Below are 23,945 nucleotides of genomic sequence, written 5' to 3'. Positions count from 1 at the left end.
GGGATTGGGCCCAATCTCGTGCGCACATGCGTCTCCATCCTTCAAACCAACAGTTCGCAAGTGTGCCTTTTCACCACTGCAATTAACAAGCTTCAAACCCTAGAAACCAAATAAGAAGAAAAAAAAAAAAAAAACACCTAACTAAACCCACGCCAAAAGTTTAAAACATCTCAAATCTTCTCCAAACCTCTCCCACACCAATTTCAACTACCGAAAAAGATCCAAAAAACCAAAAATTTCAAAATGCCACCACCACCACCACGCCTCCTCCCATTCTTTTAAGTGAGTTTGATTTTAACTCCATTCCCCACCTTATTCAAACCCACAAATCCACCCAAAACTTCAATGACCCTAAGACGAAGAATTTTTCCGGAATAAGCTTTTATTGCCGCCCACTTTAAGCCATTTTTTTCGTGACGAGATGATTAGGAGGAATTAGAATAGGTTGTGGTACTTGACAGATGATTTCTACCACTCCGATTTGGTCGAACAACTCTATAAGAAGAGAGAGTTGGATGGTCAGAAAACTTTCATGAAGGTGGCTGGGACTAGGAGAGAATTATCGAGAGAGAAGTTGGTTGAGATTGTAAGCATTACGCCTGAACGCCACCTCGAAGCCACAGTGCAGGAATCCTAGTATACTGGAGTTCCTGCATTGATGAAAGACACTCTCATAGAGGGTCAATACAATCCGAATTCTCATTGTGCTCGACAGTCATCTCTGCGAACCAACCAACTGGTTGTAACTCAGTGGATTGGTAATAACGTCATTGGGAATGAGAAAGTGATCGACATCGGTTTGACATGTCTGCACGTTATCTGTATATTGCAAGAGAAGAGGTATGAATTCTGTATCCTCGAGTTTTTGATAAATATGATTAGAGGAGTTAGGAAGAGTATTGCACCATTTTCTGCTTTAATTACGAAGATAATGTTGTCTTGGGGGGGGGGGGAACCAAGAACTGAGCGGACTATGTTGAAATTGCATTCAAATGAAAGTATTTATACATACTGTATTCAAAAGACTTGGATGTTGCAGGAGGATAGGGTGGTTGATTCGGATGAGGAAATGGAGGACATGACATGTTTGGATAAAGATGCCTTGGAGAGGTGTACGTCTGATTCAGAACGCATGTCAGTGTTGCATACTGGCGTGCGTCACATTTATGCTATTTGTGAAGATGTACGGGATAGGTAGATTATAATTCGAAATAAACAAAAGAACCTTCAAACGAGTTTTGAAATCCTCGAAAAGGGTCAGGATCATCTCTTGTATAACATGGGGACACTCCTTCAGCGTCACGATGCGCATTAAACAGAGATGAAGGCAGAGATGAAAGCAGCAATGGAAGCACAACGCCTGTTCCAAGTAGAGATTCTACGACGCATGCCACCCCTTGAGGTTTCTATTTCAGATGAGTCTGAGAGGCATGAGCGTCATCATCAAAGGACGGATGGCTCGGGCCCTTCTTCATCTCAGGCCCCATCTCCATCCCAGGGTCCATCTTCATCACATGGCAAGGTGTTTCGAAAAAATTGTTGTTTTGATGTTATTTAGTTGTTTTTATTGTTTTTATTAGTTCGGATATTAAGTTTTTTTGAATTCAGTAGTTAAATTGGAATTCGGTAGTTAATTGTATTTGAATTTTAATTTTTAATATAATGTGGTTCTTTTCAAATTGTGCATTATTTTTTTTGTTAATCCCACCTTCCCGAATTGTTTGGGGGTGGTATTATTTATTCTAGCACAATTTTTATAAGAACCTCAATTTTAGAAGTTGTTTTGGAATGATTATTGGGAATATTGCCAATATTGGCATACCTATGATTAGATGTGGTGGTAGGATAAAATCTAAATGAGTTTAGAAGTTACTATTCTAAATTTACTCTAAAAGATATTATGGTTGTTTTAGAATAAAGAATATGGGTTGTTTCCGTTTCCGGTTTCGGAAATATTTTGTTTCCGGCAATTTCTTTAAAACTTTTTGGCAACTTGCCGATTCATTTTGGAAGCTCACAACCTATATAAACTTCTTTCATTTTACACTCACAACCCACACTACATCCCACTTTCATCTCTCACCTTTCACTCCCAAGTTTTTTCTTATTTCCTTCTCACTTCAGCACTCAGTAGCTCGAAGAGCGCCTGCACCTCAGGTGAGTGCCACCTGTGCTTGAACCACCAAAAACTCAAAAATCACCTGAAGGCGACCCGCGCCCATCCCAGGAAAAAAGTTAGCACGCCCCGCGCTGAAGCGCCTAGATCTCAAAATTTACCAAGGCGCATCCCACGCCCTACCCAGGCATAGCTTGAGCGCCCCCTGCGCTCTGACATCCGTAGGCACAAAAAATTCCAATTTTTTTGTGGGGTGTTCTAGGATCGTTTACAGCTGTTCCAGCGAGTAGGTTGGTGATGACATCCCCTCGTATCATACCGGAACAGTCTTTTGAAGACTTGTTCCAAAGTGACACCTATGGTGCGTCGTTTCGCGAAGTGATCATTCTAGCAGGCTGGGAGCCACTATTGGTAAGTCCTGATGAACTTTATTCTCCCGCACTTACATCTTATTTTTAGGATAATTGTTCTTTGATAGACCAGATGGAGAACAAGTGTTCTCCATCACCATCGGGGATGAACCAATAGAAATTTCCAGGTTCTTGCTAGCCTTTGTTCTTGGACTTGCTATGCCCACTGAAATACAAGACTCATAGGCCTATTTGGTAGATAATATGTACATGTATAACTATGAGGATTTGCATGAGCATTACGGGGCAGGAATCTTTAGGATAGAGGACCAAGGGGATTATAACGTCACCCTTGGTAGCCTGTCTATGAACATGGGCACTGTTATGTTTTGGATCATGCTAAGCATTAGAGGGGAATGGCGTTATTCTTCTGTGAATGATGAAACTTGTGATATTTTCATTGCTTTAGCTGGGGGACGTACACTCTATGATATTCTACAGACTCTAATGTCTAGTTTAGCCCGAGCCCATAGCAAGAGGCATAAGTACCTTCTTATAATTGTTTTAATTTGTCGTATTATGCTATGTTTCTTCCCTGTTGTTTGTGCCCGTTTCATGGATTGGGTTGGGGTCGACATTGTGAGACCCACCAATTGTATTATTCGATCGTTCCATGCAATGACTTGGCAAGGGTGGAGGATACAGCCTCATCAGGTTGCACCTTACACCCCATCTGACCAAGTGGCGCTTGATAGATTAGCCATAGTAGACGATAAGTGGCGTGAAGCCTGGCAAATTACCATGGCGTGGCAGAATGCGAAGGAACCTCATTTCTTTATAAAAGAGAATGAGGAGGATGATGCTTAAATAGGAGTTAAGGTTAGTTTTTATTTCAGTTAGTATATGCTTATGTCCTAAGCAATTTGATTCTTGTTAACCCCATAACGGGTGGAACTCATATTGAGTTGCGTATGTTTTTTTTTTTATATATTAGTATGTTTTAACCTTGTTTTGCAGATGTTCCAGAATTTCACGCGTTTCCATGGTATTTCTCTACCATTTTTATTTAAATACTTTGAGGACAAAGCATGCTTCTTGTTTGGGGGGTGGGGGAGCATAGAAACACGTGTAATTAAGGCATCTGTTAGGATATAGATATGTATAATATGTACTCGTTTTCTAGTTAAAAATTCAAAAAATTTAAAAATATTAATAAAAAATTTATGTTGTACACATAGGAATATTGGTATTGTTTTCCTTCTCTAGGCCTTTGATAATCTAGAAATATCACGTAGCTTTTGTATTAGAATAGTTTTTAGAAACTTAGGTTAATATGTAAGTAATAATTTTTGCATCTCTCTATAAATAAGTTACATGAGTATCTATGATTGTTGGCAGTAAGTTTATGAAATCTAGGCTAGAGTAGTTATTCTACAAATCCTGTGAGAATATAGCCTAAAGCCTTATATGAGTGAAACATTTGAGAAATGACGTAAGGGAGAAATAAAATCCGGATAGAGAAATCACACGTCCACTTGCTTGATCACTATACCATATCCTAATTGAGAATTTAGGCCCTTTTTGGATCGATATAGCCAAAAATTCAAACCTATGAAATTATTTTTCGCTAGTCGCCCCTCTAAGCCTTTCTTTGGCCTTTCATAAACCGCAAATCCTTTACCCTGTTACAAAAACAAAATAAAATTAAATAAAAAAACAAAAAAAACAAAAAAAAACAAATATATATATATATATATATCAGCCTACCCATTCTTTGAATGAGTCTGAGAATAGAGATGAAGAATAGAAAAGAGGAAGACCTTTGAAATCAAGAATTTGTTAGTCGTCGCTTCAGATAAGAAAAGAAAGTTAATAAAAAATAATAATAATAATAAATAAATAAAATAAAATAAAATAAAGAGTGAGAACTCCAAAAATAGAATCAAAGGAGTCAAAAGCCAAAGAAAAAAATATATATGGCTAAGGATGGAAACAAAGTGTATAAGCAAAAGTAAAGAACAAGGTTTTCTTTAGTTACATAATATGAAGACTCTATTATCTCAGACTTGTCCGTTTTGAATATCCATTTCATTCCTTCTTAAACCATCTCCTAATCCTTAGAACACCTAATAAAGACATCTAGCTCAATTAGGAATAGGTTAATGTGATAGTAAGTGGCAGATGTGTTTGATCGACTCCGTCTTCCTTGTGTATCATTGAGATTATAAGGTAGAGTGTGCCCACTACACTGCTGGAGTAGCGAAACTCGAGCTTAAAAAAATCAGAGTATTTTGTCTTGACATTTATGTGAGGACCTACTTAAGGACGCTTATTCCGAAGTTTTCATAAATGGACCTGCTAGTACATCTCATAGTATTACTCATTGTATATATGTTTAATCATAGATGATTGATTATTATGCATATATTAGCTTAGGTTTTGACTTGATTATTCTGTATTCATTGCTAGCGAGATGTATAGATAATTGAGAGCATAAATAAGGAAACAATAGTTTTATTTCTTAGTTGTTGTAGTATAGATGAAGTTTGTGAGTACCTTCACTAGAAAACTCTCACGAGGCTATAACTCGTCCACTAGGGAATTCCTAGTGGTTTAAGGCCTTGTTGCATATGGTCAATGCAATCGCACTCGGCGAAACGAGATTAGTTAGAGATAGTAATAATAAATAAATATAGTAATAAGGAAACGAGATAGTAATAATATATATATATATAATCGAAGGACTCAAAAGCCAAAGAAAAAAATATATATGGCTAAGGATGGAAACAAAGTGTATAAGCAAAAGTAAATAACAAGGTTTTCTCTAGTTACATAATATGATGACTCTATTATCTCAGACTTGTCCGTTTTGAATATCCATTTCATTCCTTCTTAAACCATCTCCTAATCCTTAGAACACCTAATAAAGACATCTAGCTCAATTAGGAATAGGTTAATGTGATAGTAAGTGGCAGATGTGTTTGATCGACTCCGTCTTCCTTGTGTATCATTGAGATTATAAGGTAGAGTGTGCCCACTACACACCGGAGTAGCTTAAACTTGAGCCGAAAAAATCGAGTATTTTTGTCTTGACATTTATGTGAGGACCTACTTAAGGACGCTTATTCCGAAGTTTTCATAAATGGACCTGCTAGTACATCTCATAGTATTACTCATTGTATATATGTTTAATCATAGATGATTGATTATTATGCATATATTAGCTTAGGTTTTGACTTGATTATTCTGTATTCATTGCTAGCGAGATGTATAGATAATTGAGAGCATAAATAAGGAACCAATAGTTTTATTTCTTAGTTGTTGTAGTATAGATGAAGTTTGTGAGTACCTTCACTAGAAAACTCTCACGAGGCTATAACTTGTCCACTAGGGAATTCCTAGTGGTTTAAGGCCTTGTTGCATATGGTCAATGCAATTGCACTCGGCGAAACGGGATTAGTTAGAGATAGTAATAATAAATAAATATAGTAATAAGGAAACGAGATAGTAATAATATATATATATATCAGCCTACCCATTCTTTAAATGACTCTGAGAATAGAGATGAAGAATAGAAAAGAGAAAGACCTTTGAAATCAAGAATTTGTTAGTCGTCGCTTCAGATAAGAAAAGAAGGTTAATAAAAAATAATAATAATAAATAAATAAATAAATAAAATAAAATAAAGAGTGAGAACTCCAAAAATAGAATCAAAGGAGTCAAAAGCCAAAGAAAAAAAAATATATGGCTAAGGATGGAAACAAAGTGTATAAGCAAAACTAAAGAACAAGGTTTTCTCTAGTTACATAATATGAAGACTCTATTATCTCAGACTTGTCCGTTTTGAATATCCATTTCATTCCTTCTTAAACTATCTCCTAATCCTTAGAACACCTAATAAAGACATCTAGCTCAATTAGGAATAGGTTAATGTGATAGTAAGTGGCAGATGTGTTTGATCGACTCCATCTTCCTTGTGTATCATTGAGATTATAAGGTAGAGTGTGCCCACTACACACTAGAGTAAATAAAACTTGAGCTGAAAAATCAGAGTATTTTGTCTTGACATTTATGTGAGGACCTACTTAAGGACGCTTATTCGAAGTTTTCATAAATGGACCTGCTAGTACATCTCATAGTATTACTCATTGTATATATGTTTAATCATAGATGATTGATTATTATGCATATATTAGCTTAGGTTTTGACTTGATTATTCTCAGATTCATTGCTAGCTTAGATGTATAGATAATTGAGAGCATAAATAAGGAAACAATAGTTTTATTTCTTAGTTGTTGTAGTATAGATGAAGTTTGTGAGTACCTTCACTAGAAAACTCTCACGAGGCTATAACTCGTCCACTAGGGAATTCCTAGTGGTTTAAGGCCTTGTTGCAGATATGGTCAATGCAATCAAGACTCTGGCTAAACGAGATTAGTTAGAACTCCATTTTTGGTCACTTATTCTAATTTCTCATATTTGCTTGAGGACAAGCAAAATGCTGTTTGGGGGTGATTTGATAAGAGCCCAAAACTGTAGTTTTAACCCCTTAACAATAATATTTTTAGACCAATTATGCGAGTAATAAATAAGAGTTAATGTTGATTACATGCTTTTATGCATTTCAGGCATTGAAGTCAATTATGTGCAGAAATATGCCACTTTGGCGAGATAAAGGAGTAAGGGTTGGTTGCTAAGAAGTTCTATGATTAAAGGCCAAGATTCAAGGAGAAAAAGCCCTTGTAAAGCATGGTCAAAAGCTGAAAAGTCAAAGTCAACGTGGGCAGAAATAACACACAAAAGTCAGCAGAACTTCCGAAGAAAGTATCTTTAGACTCAGGCCTCAGAATTGGGCCTACCTTATTGCAAAACGACCGGCTCGGAAAGAGCTTTCCAATGGTCTAAGCCTTAACACAATAAGAGGAGAAAAAGTGGATGAAAAGTCTGTTAAAGTCAAAGCCAACTAAAAAAAGCTCTGTGGACTGAAGAAATTGGGCTTTGGGCTCGATTTTCCGGCCCAAAACATGGCTTCTCAGCCCATGCACGAAAATGTGGATCTGGTCTCCTCCATTTCCACACAAAAAAAGACTTAGCTCTTAATAAATAATTAGCTAGGGTAGAAAGTAGCCATTAGAGAATAGTTTTAGATCTAGATCTAGTTTTTACATTAATTAATTAGTTTCTATTACCTTATTTTCATTTATGTTATTGAATCATTGTTATTCCTTCATTAGATTAATAAAAGTAGTGAGTTCAATTCTTCATAATTTCAGTTTTTGTTATGTAAAATTACTTAGATCTAATTTCGATTCTTAGTTGTTAATCATTTCTTAGTTATTAATTTAGATTTGAATTATTGATTAGATCAAATTAGTAAATTTATAATCTTTATATTATGTCTTGTTTAATTTCATTGGGAAATGATAGCATAATGATTCTAGGCTAAACCTCCATTAGAGGGGGTTGAAGAAGCCTTGATAAAGCTTGATCTTTGTAAACTTAGAAATTGTCATGATAATCTATTTAATTCTAGAAAGTAATTAGTTCACCATGAGAATGGATTTGGTTGGTTCACATGCTAGTTATTAATTGGTAGAGATTGCCATGTATAATTAGGGATTAGAAATACCATTTTGAAATGTGGAAAACATTGAAATTTGGATCACGATGAATCTTTGTTAGTTGATTAAGTCGAGTTAAGGCGGAATCAATCCCCCTTAATTCCTTATCATATAGTCAATTTAGAAATTCCGTAGTTTGAATTAGCGTATCTTGTTATTTGAATTCACATCGTAGTATAATTTCCCACCATTACTCTCACTAACTTTGGATAGATTGATAGTCGTAGAAAACATTGAATGGTAAAGAACTAGGAGTGGAACGAATCTTTTACTCCACTCTATTTCGATAGATTTGAGAGTAGAATAATCTTTGATAAATAGACACAAAAATAGTTTTAGTTTTACTTGCGTTTGAATTTTATCATTTATTCGTGAGTAAACTATTCATTTTACGTTTTATCAGTGACATGGTGGAGCACTTCATGGAAGTTTTCATAGATGATTTTTTAATCTATGGAGACTCTTTCAGTGAATGCTTGTCTAACCTTTCCAAAGTGTTGACATGGTGTGAGGAGAAGAATCTGATTTTAAATTGGGAAAAAAAGTCATTTTATGGTAAAAAGAGGAATAGTGTTAGGTCATATTGTATCTAGCGACAGCATAGAAGTAGATAAGACCAAATTAGATAAAATAGCATCTTTACCTATACCACGGACTATCCGTGACATTAGAGCCTTTTTAGGCCATGCAGGTTTCTATAGGCGTTTTATCAAGAATTTTTCAAAATTAGCTAGGCCTTTAACTAATCTGCTTTTAAAAGATGCCATCTTTGATTTCAATTATGAATGCAAATAGGCTTTTGAAACTTTAAAAGCCACTTTAACATCTGCACCGATTATACAGCCTCTCGATTGGTCTAAAACTTTCGAGCTTATGTGTGACGCTAGTGATTATGTTGTTGGTGCTGTATTAGGCCAAAAACTAGATGATAAGTCCACCATTATTTATTATGCTAGTAAAACTTTAAACTATGCTCAAAGAAATTACACTACTATGAAAAAAGAATGTTTAGCTGTGGTTTATGCTTTAGATAAGTTCGGTCCTTATTTGGTTGGTTCAAAGACCTCAGTCTAAATTGACCATGCAGCTCTTAGGTACCTTCTCACCAAGAAAGATACTTTACCAAGATTGATCCGATGGATTCTTCTCCTGTAATAGTTTACCCTATAAATTAAGGATAAACGAGGGGTCAAAAATGTAGTTGTCGATCACTTATCTAGACTAACAAATAACAGTGATAGCGATTCTGAGTCTATATATACCTTATTTTTTTTCCTGATGAGCATCTTTATTCTATTTTTTCTGCACCTCGCTATGCCGACAATGTGAATTATTTAGCTTCTGATATTATTCCTGATATTTGGTCAAAAAATGAACGTAAAAAAAATTTGGCCAAAGTTAAGCGATACTACTATGATGAGCCCTACCTTTTTAAGTATTATGCAGATCAGATTATTCGTCGTTGTATTCCCTAGTGGGAATATAATGAGTTTTTATCCTTCTGCCATGACAAAGAGTGTGGTGGTCATTTTAGTGGTATAAAAATGGCAGCTAAAATTCTTCAATATGGTTTTTATTGGCCTACCCTTTTTAAAGATGCCCAAGTTCATTGCAAGACGCGTGTTCATTGCCAACAACTTAGGCGTATTACTAACCGTAATATGATGCCTTTAAATCCCATTATGGTAGTGGAAATTTTTGATGTATGGGGCATTGATTTCATGGGTCCTTTTCCTGTTTCTTATAGTTTTATTCATATTCTTGTTGTTGTGGACTACGTTTCCAAATGGATAGAGGTCATGGCTTGTCGTAGCAATGACCATAAAAAAGTTGTGTCTTTTGTTAAGGAATACATTTTCTGTCATTTTGGCATCCCTAAAGCCATCATCAGTGATGGCGGAATGCATTTTTGCAATAGAGTTGTTGCTTATTTAGTTAAGAAGTACGGAGTTACCCATAAGGTGGCAACTCCTTATCATCCACAAACTAGTAGCCAAGTAGAAGTCTCTAAAAAAATATTAGAAACAACAGTCAATCCTGATTGGAAAGATTGGTCTAAGCGTCTAACAGATGCTTTTTGGGCGTATCAGACAACTTTTAAAACTCCTATAGGAATGTCTCCCTTTAGACTTGTGTTTGGAAAACCTTGTCACTTGCCCGTTGAATTGGAGCACCGTGCTATGTGGGCTATAAAAAGCTTGAACTTCAATATTGATGAGGTAGGTGTAAAGCATAAATTGCAATTAAATGAGCTAGAAAAAATCCGTAATGATTCTTATGATCTCACGAAGGATTATAAAGCTAACATGAAACGTGTTCATGATAAACAGATTTTGCGTAAAGAGTTTGTAGTTGGTCAAAAGGTTTTGCTTTACAGCTCCCGTTTGCATATTTTTCCAGGGAAATTAAAAACCCGTTGGTCTGGTCCTTTTTTGGTTATTAAAGTCACCCCTTACGGGGCAATCACCTTGGTAAATCCCAAGGTTAGCAGTACCTTTCAAGTTAATGGCCAACGTTTAAAACATTTTCACTAGTTAATGTCCCCAGATGTAGAGGATGTCCTTTTACAATGCCCTATCTATGAGGACTAACTTTTGATGTTTGGTGTACTTTCTCTCATTTTCATATATTGGTAAGCTCACCATGAAGGTAACCGGACCTTCCCTTTGGAGTGTGTGGCTTTAAGTACCGGATCCTAAGTCCACATTTAACGTAATTCACGCTTTCCACTCTTGCATGTTTTCTCAGTTTTTGAGTCATGTTTCTCTATGAAGTGATTTATGTCTTTATTGTTTTATTGTTTTCCTTTATATTAAACCTTATTCATAAAAAAAAAAAAAAAAAATAAAACCCTATAAACAGTAATCTAGTAAGTCTCGGGAATTTGAGTTTAAAATACCAACATTTTTAAACAAATTTTTTAAACGCTGTTTTTAAAAATTTGTTTGGGGTTGGGGTGTTTGGTCTTTCCATTTCTTGATCACTCAACTTTCTATTCTTGTTGGTTATGTAGTTTAGTTGTACTTTGATTCGGGTTGACACTATATATGAATTTAGATTTCTTTTGATCATATAACTTATGTCATTCACGCATTTTGAGACATTTTTCATCTTCTTATATGTCAACTATGGCTAGATTTGAGTTTTTTTTATAGATCATTGGATTGTACTTTCTTTGTTGATCGTTTTCATAGCTCATTCGTAAAAATCGGACCGTTAACGAATCGGGAATTTTAGCTTTAAGTTTTACAAGTCATAAGATAGGATGGGTATTACGGATTTGTTTTGGGCTTGGTCCCAAACGATTTTAAACCCTACGTGGTCACGTGCCACGCAGGTGACTCCCTTTTAAATATCCCCCACGCGATCTTCTTCTTTTCTTCCTTGCCTCCATTCCCGACCAAAGAAAAACCTTGAGCGCGCACACCCCTTAGGCCAGACAAACTTGAGCTTGCCCGCGCCCTAACCTCCACACAAACCCAGTTCAAATTTTGATCAAGTGATTCAATCACTATCCCCCACCTTAAATTAACCACAAATTTCAAATCCAAAACTCAATGGCTCCTCAAAGCCCAAAGAGTCTTCCAGAACAAGTTTTTACTACTCAACAATTTTCACCCTTTTTAGGCACCGAAATGTGTATTAGGAAGTGGAATGGGTTATGGTATTCTATGGATGATTTTTATTACACTGATTTGGTGTTTGATTTTTATAAGAAGAGGGAGATGGAGGGTTGTAGGATTTTTGTAAGGTTGACTGGTAGTCGGAAGGAATTGACTACAGCAGTGTTGTCTGAGATTATTGGTATTGAGCAAAGAGACATCATAGTCACAATCCAGGAATCTTAGTTTGGTGGAATCGGTCCTTTGATAACAGAGACTGTATTGGAAGGACAGTACAACCATGGTTCGCATTGTGTTCGTCAGACGTCTCTGAGAAGAAACTAGCTGGCTGTGGCTTAGTGGGTTGGTAGGAATGTTATTGCCACCACGAAGATAAGTGACATCAATTTGAGTTGTCCGCACATTCTTTGGACCCTTCCGGAAAAGAGGTATGGGTTTTGCATCCTTGACTGTTTGTTAAATGAAATTAGAGCAGTTGGTAAATTAACCGCAGCCTTCCTTACATTGATTACGAAGGTTATGTTGTACTAGGGATGTGTTCCGAAGACTAGTAGGGTTTAGTTGAAGTTGCATGAAAATGCACGTCTTTATTAGGAATGTATTTAGAGGGATTGGCATTTTCCTTAGGTTTTGGGTGCGTAGATGGTATCGGATGAGGAAGACACAACATGTTTTGATACAAACACTTTGGAAAGGGCTACTACGGATATAGTGTAGGAACCATTATGGTTTCACCGAATGATTTACGAACCGCAAAACACCATGCGCAGCGGAATAAAGGTGTTCACGGTTTTGTTTAGGAATTCATACCTTTAGATCAGCTAAGATAACTGTGAGAATCCAAGATCTATGAATCAGCAACCTCTTGATCTTTTATTGTATTCCTATCTTTAGAATGGACGTTGTGTGGCCAACAATCTTCTAACCTCTTCTTTCTCTCTTGGCCTTTCTTACTCACAAAGTTAGAACCGATTTTGGATCTATCTTTTCTTGAGCAATCCTTGGTAAAAAAATGGTCAGAGAAAGAGGTTTCTATTTATAGGCTACAACAGGGACCATGAGGAGAAATTAGGGTTGGGCCTCCTGACGGGCTTGGGCTTCCCATGTTCACTTAGAACACACGGCCCAAGTCCGTCAACAAATGGCTTATTCCACTAAAGGCCATTGTTTCACTACCACCCTAATCCCAAATTACATGTTACGTTTATGGGCTCCATATTATATACTTGTTGATCTCTCCGTGTTTAAGATATTGAATACCCGTTGATTAAGTCAAGTTACTGACAACTACATTAATCAACTTCTTATGTCCTTGAGTAGTACCACTCAACCTCATTATCATGTCAGATTAAATCCACCTGCAAGGTTTACATGACAATCCTTATGAGTTCATCAAGGGGACATCATCAACCAGACTTCCTGCGGGGGATTCCTTCTATAATCAACAGCACACCTTACATATAATGTCATTACCCAATCCAACGAGTTTGTTGATTCACAAATGAATCTCACTCATTGATGATTTAAAGCAATGTACAATGCACGTAAGTGCCCGTTATTATATCCGGATTAAGAGGACAAGGATCCATAATAACAGAGGTGTTTGTTCTCTTATATAGTCAATATAAAGAGAAACAACCTCACTTGGTCATGTTCAATACACACAAAGTGTACTAGTGTAATCTTGTAGTCAAGATAGACTAATACCAGATTATACTACAACCATACCAATGGTTTGTCCAAATCCATCTAGGTTATGAACGTTTACTTATACTTTATAAAGTACTGATGATATGATCTTCTGTGTGTCACCACACACCATATTATCTACAACATAAAGTATTAGATGCATGCATATAATTAATAACATATATAATATGCATAACATTTGCCCATATGATTCTCAATCAAAATATAAAGAATATGAGTTAATACAAAAGTAATGCTTTGAGTATATAACCCTATCATATAGGCCGCGTCTCATTACTTCATTGTGGCCTGCGAACTCTCCATAACGAGTATGAAACGATTCGTACAGGCCAACGTTCTCTGTGTGACCTCTGTGAGGCTATTCAGACTAGGCAAGGTACTATCATCGGTAGCCAAGCAAACTTCTAGGCTAACATGGAGACTTTCGTCTAGAGTAATAATGAGCGATGGGAAGCCATGAATGTTTTTATGGAGCAACAGCACACGTTTCAAGTGGAAGTTCTACGACGTCTGCCACCTCATGATGGTTCTTCTTCTGCTGACTCTGGAAGGCATGAGCGTCGTTGACGCAGGATAGATGACTCTGGCCCTTCCTCATCTCGTAGCTAGTTTTTTTTTTAGTTGTATTGTTGTTTATAGGAATAGTTCCCTGTCTTAGTAGAATTTTTATTCTCAATTGTTTAGTTAAACAGTTAATATTGGATTATGTATTTGGTTGTTATTTGAATTTCAAGTTAATTAATTTTTTGTTCAAGCATTCTATCTATTTTTCATGAATCCCACCTTTCTGACTTGTTTGGGGGTGGCATTATTTGTTTAGTATTATATTTACCCCATTCATATGTTTTTGAAGTTAATATTGCAAGGTTGGAAGAATATAGTCTATATATGAGCATGCTGCTAATGTGGTGTAGCTAGAATTAGCTACCCTTGGTTTGTGCAACCTCAAGGATTAGAAATTGGATGATTACTATTTTTAATTCCAGCAGAAAAGATATTGGTTTGATTTTTTGACTCTGCATCTCGTCTGTTTCTATTTTGGATTTAGAAATTTTTCTTTCATCTTGCCTTAACAATTTAGGGAACTAGTGGAACTTGGTTTAAGAAACTAGTGCCCTATAAATACATGGCACACCATATACTTCACACTACACCATTATTTTTCATCACACAAGCACCTCTCAATTTCACCTCATAATTCATACCACAAACAGTACTCGGAGCGCGCACGCCAGGCCCCTCTCTTACCTTATAACAGAGCACACCCGGGCCCAAGGTCCTAGATCGCAGAATTTTCATTTGTTAGAATTGAACGCGCCCACCCCTTCCATAGGCCATTCTGAGCGCGCCCATACCTTGACCTCAACATACCTCTAGTTATTTTTTCTGGGGTTTTCCACACTCACTTCAAGGAGTTCAATAGTGTATTTGTTTACTATGAAATCTCCTCAAATCATACCGGAGCAGTCCTTTAAAGAATTGCTAGAGAGTGACACTTATGGATACTAGTTTCGCAATAGGATTGTGTAGTCAGGATAGCAGACTTTACTGGTAAGTGCCGATGATTCTTATTCTCCTAAACTTACTGCTTATTTCTATGATTATTATAAGTTCTTTTATCAACCAGATGGAGAACAAGTGTTCTCTGTCACCATTGATGATATAACAATGGATTTCAGCAAGTTTTTGGTAACCTTTGCTGTTGGGATGTATATGGCTGCTCCCCAAAACTCATGGGGCAATATGTCTGATAATATATACCTATATAACTATGAGTATTTTTGTGGGACTTATGGAGTGGGGATTTTTCGTGTAGAGGACCAAGGGCATTTTAATGCAGCCCTTAGTAGTCCTTAATGTAGGCACTATCATGCTCTTTATCATCTTTGAATATCTTAGGGGAATGGCGTTTTTTGTTCATGCGAATAACGCCGCTAATGACATCTTCTTTGCTTTAGCTGAGGGACGTATGTTATATGACATTCCCCAGACCTTATTGTCCAGTTTAGCATGAGCCCATAGTATGAAGCATAAGTACATTCTTATGCCTGTCTTGGTTTGCCACATCATGGTATGTTTCTTTCCTGATTTCGCATTCCACTACACAAATTGAGATGGGTTGATATTATGTGACCCACCAATTGCATTATACACTCTTTTCATGCTATGACTTGGTCGGGGTGGAAGCTACAACCTTATTAGGTTGCCCCTTACACCCCATCACACCGAGTGACGCTTAACAGGTTAGCACGGGTTGATAATAAATGGCGTGAGGCCTGGCAAATTATCATGGCTTGGCAGGATGCAAAGGAACCTCACTTCTTTATAGAAGAGGAGGACAACGCTTAAATGTTGGATATGAGGTAAGTTTTACTTTTTGTTCATGTCTGCTTATGACACAAGCAATTTAATTTTTGTTATTCCCATAACGGGTGAAACTCATATAGAGTTGCATCTATTTTTCTTTACCTATATTAGTATGTTCTGAATTTGTTTTGCAGGTGTTCTAAAATGTTCACGCATTTCCATGGTATTTTCTATCCTTCTTATTTCTATACTTTTAGGACAAAGCATGTTTTTGTTTGGGGGTGACATAGAAACATGCGTAATTTAAGACACCTATTTGGATATATATATATATGTATAATATGCACTTGTTTTCTAGTAAAAAATTAAAAAATAATAAAAAGTATTTATACTATGCACGTAGGAATATTGGTATTGTTTATTTTCTGTGATGATAGTAGTCTAGAAGTTTCACTTTAGCTCTTAAATTATAATAGTTTTTAGAAATTTAGGTTAATATATAGGTAATAGTCATTTCATCTTTCCATAAATATATTGCATGAGCATTTATGTTTGTATTAGCAGTAAGTTTCTGAAATCTAGGCTAGAGTACTTATTCTACAAATCCTGTGAGAATATAGCCTTAAAGCCTTATATGAGTGAAATATTTGAGTAGTGACACAAGGGAGAAGTAAATTCTGAATAGAGAAATCACACGTCCACTTGCTTGATCACTGTACCATATCCTAAGCAAGAATTTAGGCCATTTTTGATCGATATAGCCAGAAATTCAAACCTAGATATATTAAATTATTTTCCGCTAGTCTCCCCTCTGAGCCTTTCTTTAGCCTTTTTATAAACCATAATCCTTTACCTTTTTACAAAAACAAAATAAAAATAAAAACACCCCGCCCATTTTTGAATGAGTCTGAGAAGTAGGATGAAATGAAGAAAAGAAAAGAGAAAGACATGTGGAACACCAAGAATTTGTTAGTTGCTTCAAATAAGAAAATAAAATAAAGTTTCCATCCAAAGAAAAGAATATATATATATATATATATATATATATATATATATATATATATATATATATATATATATAAAGTTAGAACTCAAAAATAGAATCAAAATGAAAGCCAAAAAAAAAAAAAAAAAAAATGACTAAGGATGGAAACAAAGTATAGAAGCAAAGTAAGAACAAGGTTTTCTCTAGTTACATAATTTTAAGACTCTATTATCTCAGACTTGTCCTTTTGAATATCCATTTTCCTTCTTTCTTAAAACCATCACCTAATCCCCGCAACACCTAATAAAGACCTCAAGCTCAATTAGGAATAGGTTAGTGTAATAGTAAGTGGCAGATGTGTTTGATCGACTTCGGCTTCCTTGTACGTCATTGAGATTGTGAGGAAAAGTTTGCCCACTGCACACTGGAGTGAGCGAAACTTGAGTGGAAAAATCAGAGTGTTTTTGTCTTGATATATTTGTGAGGACCTACTTAAAGACGTTATTCCAAAGTTTCAAAAATAGACCTGTCATTGCATTTCATAGCATAGTTTATTATATATATGTTTATCCATAGATGATTGATTATTATGCACGTATTAGCTTAGGTTTTGAATGTATTATTCTGTATTCATTGCTAGTGAGATGTATAGATATCTGAGAATAAATAAAGAAACAGTAATTTTATTTCTTAGTCGTTGTAGTATAGATGAAGTTTGTAAGTACCTTCTCTGGAAAACTCTCATGAGGCTATAACTCGTCCACTAAGGAATTCTTAGTGGTTTAAGGCCTAATAGCATATGGTCAATGCAATTGCACTCGGAAAAACGAGACTAGTTAGAACTCTATTTTTGGTCACTTATTTTAATTTATCATATTTGCTTGAGAACAAGCAAAATGTTGTTTGGAGGTGGTTTAATAAGAGCCCAAAACTGTAGTTTTAACCCCTTAATAATATTACATTTAGACCAATTATGCTTATAATAAATAAAAGTTAGTATTTTTTACGTACGTTTGTGTATTTCAGGCATTGGAGTTAAATATGTGAAGAAATATATCACTTTTGTAAGAGAAAGAAGAGAAAGGTTGGTTGCTAAGAAGTTTTATGGTTAAAGCCCAAGTTTCAAGGAGAAAAAATATTTTTTAAAGCCCAGTCAAAGCTGAAAAGTCAAAGTCAACACTTTGAGAAATAAGCGAGAAAAGTCAATAGAATTTCCAAGAAAGGCTGTATCTTTAGACTCGGACCTAGAAATTGGGCCTAGTATATGTCAAAAGCGACCATCTCGGAAAGAGATTTCTAATGGTCTAGGCCTTGATCCAATCAGAGGAGAAAAAGTTGATAAAAAGGCTATTGCAGTAATTTCCAATAGAGAAACCCTTTTTGGACTTAAGTAATTAAGTTTTGAGCTTGATTTAATGACCCAAAACATAGCTACAAAGCCCATGCATGAAATTGTAAACCTAGCCCTCTCCTATATAAAGAAGACTAAGGCGAAACTCTTAGAATCTGACCCCTTAGTTAATTAATCTCTTTCCCATTAGATAATAAATTAGTTTTCTTCTTTAGTTTTAAAACCTAGTTATTGTTTTATTAGCCTATCCACCATTAATTCAATCCAAGCTATTTCCAATACAAGTGTTCTTTAATTATGTCTTCTTCTCCTTATTATTATGTCCATGATAGTCTAATGAATCATAGTTAAACCTCCATTATAGGGGTTTGATTAAAGCTTTGATGAAGACTTGACGTGTTAATATAAAATAGTTATAGTAAGATATTACACTCTATAGGGTATATAGTTAATTCACCATGAGAATGGGTTTCAATTGACTCACATGCTAATAGTTGGTAAAGATGCTATGAATAATTAGGGATAAAAAGACCTAATCTTTATGTGAAAACATAAAGATTAGGGTTGCAACAACTCCGTACTAGCATATTAAGAATTAATCAAGGTGGAATCAAATCCCCATAATCTCTTCTTCTCATTCACATCTTCTCATTAAATTGCCATAGAATATTTTATAATATCTTAATTAGTTATTTTTAGGGTTAGTTAGACTTACCCCATTACTAGTTGCAATTAGTGTTACCCCCAATTTTCAAAATATTAGTGATACCCCTGATTGCAAGATCCAACGGTTATGAGATGAATTTTTTTTTTCAGATGAAGAAATCTGACCATTGGATCACTTAAATGGGGGGGTATCACTAATATTTTTGAAAACGGGGGGGGTAACACTAATTGCAACTAGTAATGGGGTAAGTCTAACTAACCCTTATTTTTACCATATTAGTATAATTAAATCATTGTTCTTATTGATATTATAGAATTGTTTAAGTTAGTGAATCTGTTATGTTCTAAACAACTTTGAACATTTTTAAGGTGGATTTAAAAACTTTACTTTTTCCTTTTCTTCTAAAGGTTTTGAATCTCATAAACAACATTTTAACTTAGGGATGATATCTATGGAACAAATATAAAATGGTTCAATTTACTTCAACTGTTGTAGGGTAGTCTCTACATCTTATGTTAGTCATGATTTTTTGATGTCTAATGTCTAAATGTCATTGAACTTTTATATATGGTGTTGTGATAACATCATGCTTCCTCTTAATTAATTGAATGATATGTTTTTTTTTTTAGGAATTTAAGAACTTTATTTATGGGGAATGAATTGGTTATATCAGATAAAAGAGGACCCAAAAAAAAAATTCAAATGTACCTATTTTCTTGAAATGTGATTGAGTGGGAGGTTAATTAGTGCTCAAGGATCCGATATAACTACTTTGAATCTAGAACATATGAGGATATGCCTTAGCAAGGGATATAGGTTTAGACTCTTAATTAGAGAGTTATCCAGGATATAAAAAGGAAAGAAGATTTGTTTGGGTTAATTGCAGTTAATCAATTGCATACTTTTGATGATTATTTGTTACTAATTACTTTTATGTACAAGCAAATGGTCGTTTATAGCAGTATTGTAGCCAAGTAAAATACAATTTTTTGAGGTTGTAGGTTGCACTCTTTAAGTTGTGTATAGTGTGTTCTTTAGGCACAATTATCTTGTCCCACTATGATGAAAGAGATGTTTCAACACCTCAAGTTGGACCCTGAGGTGGCCTTGCGCGTGAATGATAATGGGGATAGCCTTATTGAGATGGAAACCCCAAAAACTTCTCTATGGGAAAAACCCACGAAAAATCCTTTGTTCACCTCCATTCTATACAACCATCTTTTGATGATATTGAATATCTCTGTCTTTATTTTTCTCATATGTTGGTTTTGAACACTCGAGACATACACAATAGTTCTCTTTTTTTTTTTTTTAAATAAGAGAAAAATGAAGGCTTCGATTACCCGGCCTAGATTAAAACCGATTGCGGCTTCTCATTTGTGAAAATATCATTTTAATGTCGGGTTCGAGTATAAGTGGAAGCAAAACACAGGTATAATTAATTGTTTTATTTATCGGGATTTCTTTCTATATCTTTGTTTAATCGATTTTGATGCATAAACTCTACTAGCTACATGTAAGATTTCAACAAAATTTTGTTTTGTGTTTAATTTTATTTAACGATACGAGTATTCTGAGGTTAAATACTAAAAAATGAGTATTCTAGGGTTGGTTCTCTTTTGTAGTTTTCGGGAATAGTAAGGGAAAAACAAACTTACATTGAACCCTTATATTAAAACCAATTGTGGTTTCTCATATATGTGAAAATCTCATTTTAATATGTCGTTCACAAGTATAAGTGGAAGTAAAGAGGTATAATTAATTGCTTTCTTTAGTGGGTCCACATGTTGCAGTTATTGGGGTTAGAAACAACAAGTGCTATAAGAAAATGTCAGTGGAGCTCCTTCAGGCAAGTCTTCCCTAGGGATGTCAACGGGCAGGACTTGAACAGAACTCACCTATGTCCAAGTCCCGTCCAAATTATATATTTACATTTAGAAGGTCCAAGTCCCGATCTAAGTCCTATTGGACATGATCGGATTCGGGCCTGGCCTAGGTCCAATAAGGTTACATGGAAATAGTGTATTTTTTTTATTATTTCTCTAAAAAAAACTGAAATAGAGTATAGTAAGACTCAAACCCAAGCCTTATATGTGGCACTAGAACACTAATCTATCAAGCCTCTTAACATTTTATGTATGCAAGTAGTTACAAATTTAATAGTACTTATTTGAAAAACTAAAAAAATAACCTTAGTTTTTAGACCAGGCCATTATCGAGTCAGACGGGAGTATGTCCATAACTGGCCCAATAGTCTTATCGGACAACATTTAAGTTCTAAGTCCCTATCTTATCGATTCGGATTCAATCAGGCTTCAGGCTTGGCTCGGCCCATTGACAGCCTTAGTCTTCCCTACACTTAGGAGTGTAAAAAAAACCGTTGACCCATCATCTGGTAGGGTTCCCGGTCTTCACCCGCCACCCAAACCCACACCGACCCGAAAATAGACCCGCTCTGCCCCGCTACCGTTTTTACGCGGTCGGGCTATGGGTGTAGGTTCTGTGCTCAAACCCGACGCGCACCGTGTCAAAAGTTGTTGACCCAACCCCATTGATCCGCACAATTTCAAGACTCTAACTCTAATATTTTTGTATTTTATTTATATTTTCTTTTAACTTTTGTAGGAATTTGGGAGATATGAACACAAACTTATGAGTTTAACATCAATTTCAAATATTCAAGATTGAACATTAGGCAAATATTAAAAGTTCAAATTCAACTTTCGAATTTTGGAGAAAATGAATAATTCATCCTTGTATTAATTTCGAATTATTTTAGTTTATATTTTATTGTTTTGTACCATAGATCCTCGTTCCCATCTTCATTTTATAATACTACAAAAATAATCAATTTGCAAATGGTAAATCACGAGAAAAATTTCAAATTCTAGATATGGTTTTGGATTCAAGTACAAGTTTTTTATTTTTATTTATTTTGTATTGATTGATTTTTTTTTTTCTCTATGTTGTGAATTGGAAATACATTACTTGGGTAGAATTAGAAAGTATTTTTTGGTGAAATTTGGTTAAAATGATAATTTCCATCCGACCTAGATAGCCGGCCAAAACCCCCGTAAGGTGACCAACAGTAGGGTGATGGTACTAAGATATGACACTTCAACCCCGCCCTTTTACGGGACCACCTGATTTGTATCTTTTAGACCTGCTTCGACCCGACCCATTACTATTTGACCAACAGTTGACCCGGCCCGCCCCCTATTACACCCCTACCCACACTAATAACCAACAACACAAGTTTTTACTTTTTAATGGATTTTGCTCAGTGTTATATGTATGTAACTTTGTTTAATAGCCACAACAAATTATTGGCACTGGAAAATTTGATCAATTAATTTATTGTACATATTTCAATATAGTTTGAAAGTAAATTTTTTTATACATAATAATAAAATAAAACAATTATATAAAAACAGTCTCCGTTCGAACGAGTCAAAAATCTAGTAACAACTAATGAAAAATAGGCTCATGCATTTTTATATTTATTTTATATTTATAGAGATCTGACAAACTTACTTTTTATTGTAGGTACCCGAGTACACGAAGAATCATGAAGAATCAGTGGTGCGATCCATGAGATAGCCACGTAACTGACTGCGTAGCTGCTCAATTTGTGAGTTTGAGACTTTGAGTGCATCTTCGTTAGACATCGTTACTATACCTTGTTTCAAACTGAATAAATATACATGCAAAGTATTACGTGTGTAAATGTGTAATACGTGTTTACTAATCGTCTAATCTTTTGTTAAACAGCTCTGTTTCACACCATTAGTCTAAGCGCAATTAACTGTCTTTGTTTAGAGCAAGAGTATTATTCAAATCAATGCTGTTAATCAACAATTAAACTCAATAGAAAATCGTAGTTATTGTTGGCAGTTCTAGTGAAAAGAATATGTAGCGACATTATTGAATGATTTGGGCTACCCCGAGGATATCCCTATATAGGGATGAGTGTGCCGATACCGTTGGATCCGAGATTCAACGGTCCGAAAATCAAAAGCAAAAAGAAAGAGAGAGAATGTGAATTTGTTTTTGATTTTCGGACCGTTGATCTCGAATCCAACGGTATCGGATGCCGTCCCTATGAGAATATCCTCGGGGCTTATTGAATAATGATTGACTTTCAGTGAAGGGGATAAAAGTTGAATAAGGCAGCTAACTTCTAAAAGTGAGGTGGTTTAGTTGTCTACTATGGCAAGCTATCCTTGTTTACATTAACGAGGCAGTGAGTGCAAAATAAGTCTAAACTGTTAATTAATCAATGTTGGGGGCTTTTAACTAATAAAGAGTTGGATGTCCCCCATACCAGCCGGATAGGTGACCTCAAACTCAACTCGTTTTAAATGTTCACCATTATATTGTGTCCCTCTTTCTCACGCATGCATACCATTCCGTATACCTATATGATCGTCCTTATGCATCAGGGGCTACTTGATTTCAAATCCTCTGTTCGTTGGCATATTGCGTTAGTCAAGTGCCAACCTCATTTGCAGAACAATTTCACCAATTCATTATCGAAAGAAATAAAAAAAATTACAAACATACAGACGCTCAACTCCATGCTATTTGACATCATTACCATAGTTTCTACGGAATTTCTTCAATTTATAAATAATATTTGATATCCATATATAAGATCTCTTTACTGGGTCATTTCTCGCAACTAGAAATAATAGTGTATAGTATGCATCGTCTAAGACTCTAAGTCACATTACTTTATCGATCAATAAGTAATCTAATTCCTAAGAGCATTTTTAATAGTGAGACTTTTTGAATACCAAACTAAAAAAACACCAAACCAAATATCAAATCGACTCTAATTTGGTGTTTATTTTGGTGATGTATCAAATGTACGTCGCAGTGTTTCAAACACCGCGTGGGCAAAAACACATTCTCATTTCTAGACAAAAACAAGCTTCTAACAAGCTTTTTTGTGGCGGTATTCTGAAAGCAACGGCTATGTTGGTTTTTATTTAGCGCGGTTTTGGAAACACCGCGACATATATTTGGTGCCGATTCTCTGATGTTTATGCTGAAATTGTTTGGTGTATTTATTTGGTTTGGTGTTGATTGGTCAAAAATATTTAGTGTCACCGTTAAAAGATGCTCTAAATCGGCCCAATGTATTTTAATGTACTGTATTACAAGTTCCCATTCAATTCATATTCAAAAGTTCGTTAGTAGCCAGACTGCATCC

This window comes from Coptis chinensis, chromosome 8 (genome assembly GCF_015680905.1).
Source record: "Coptis chinensis isolate HL-2020 chromosome 8, ASM1568090v1, whole genome shotgun sequence".
Lineage (NCBI taxonomy): Eukaryota > Viridiplantae > Streptophyta > Magnoliopsida > Ranunculales > Ranunculaceae > Coptis > Coptis chinensis.
The sequence above is the reverse complement of the archived record's forward strand: the minus strand, read 5'-3'. Positions refer to the sequence as shown.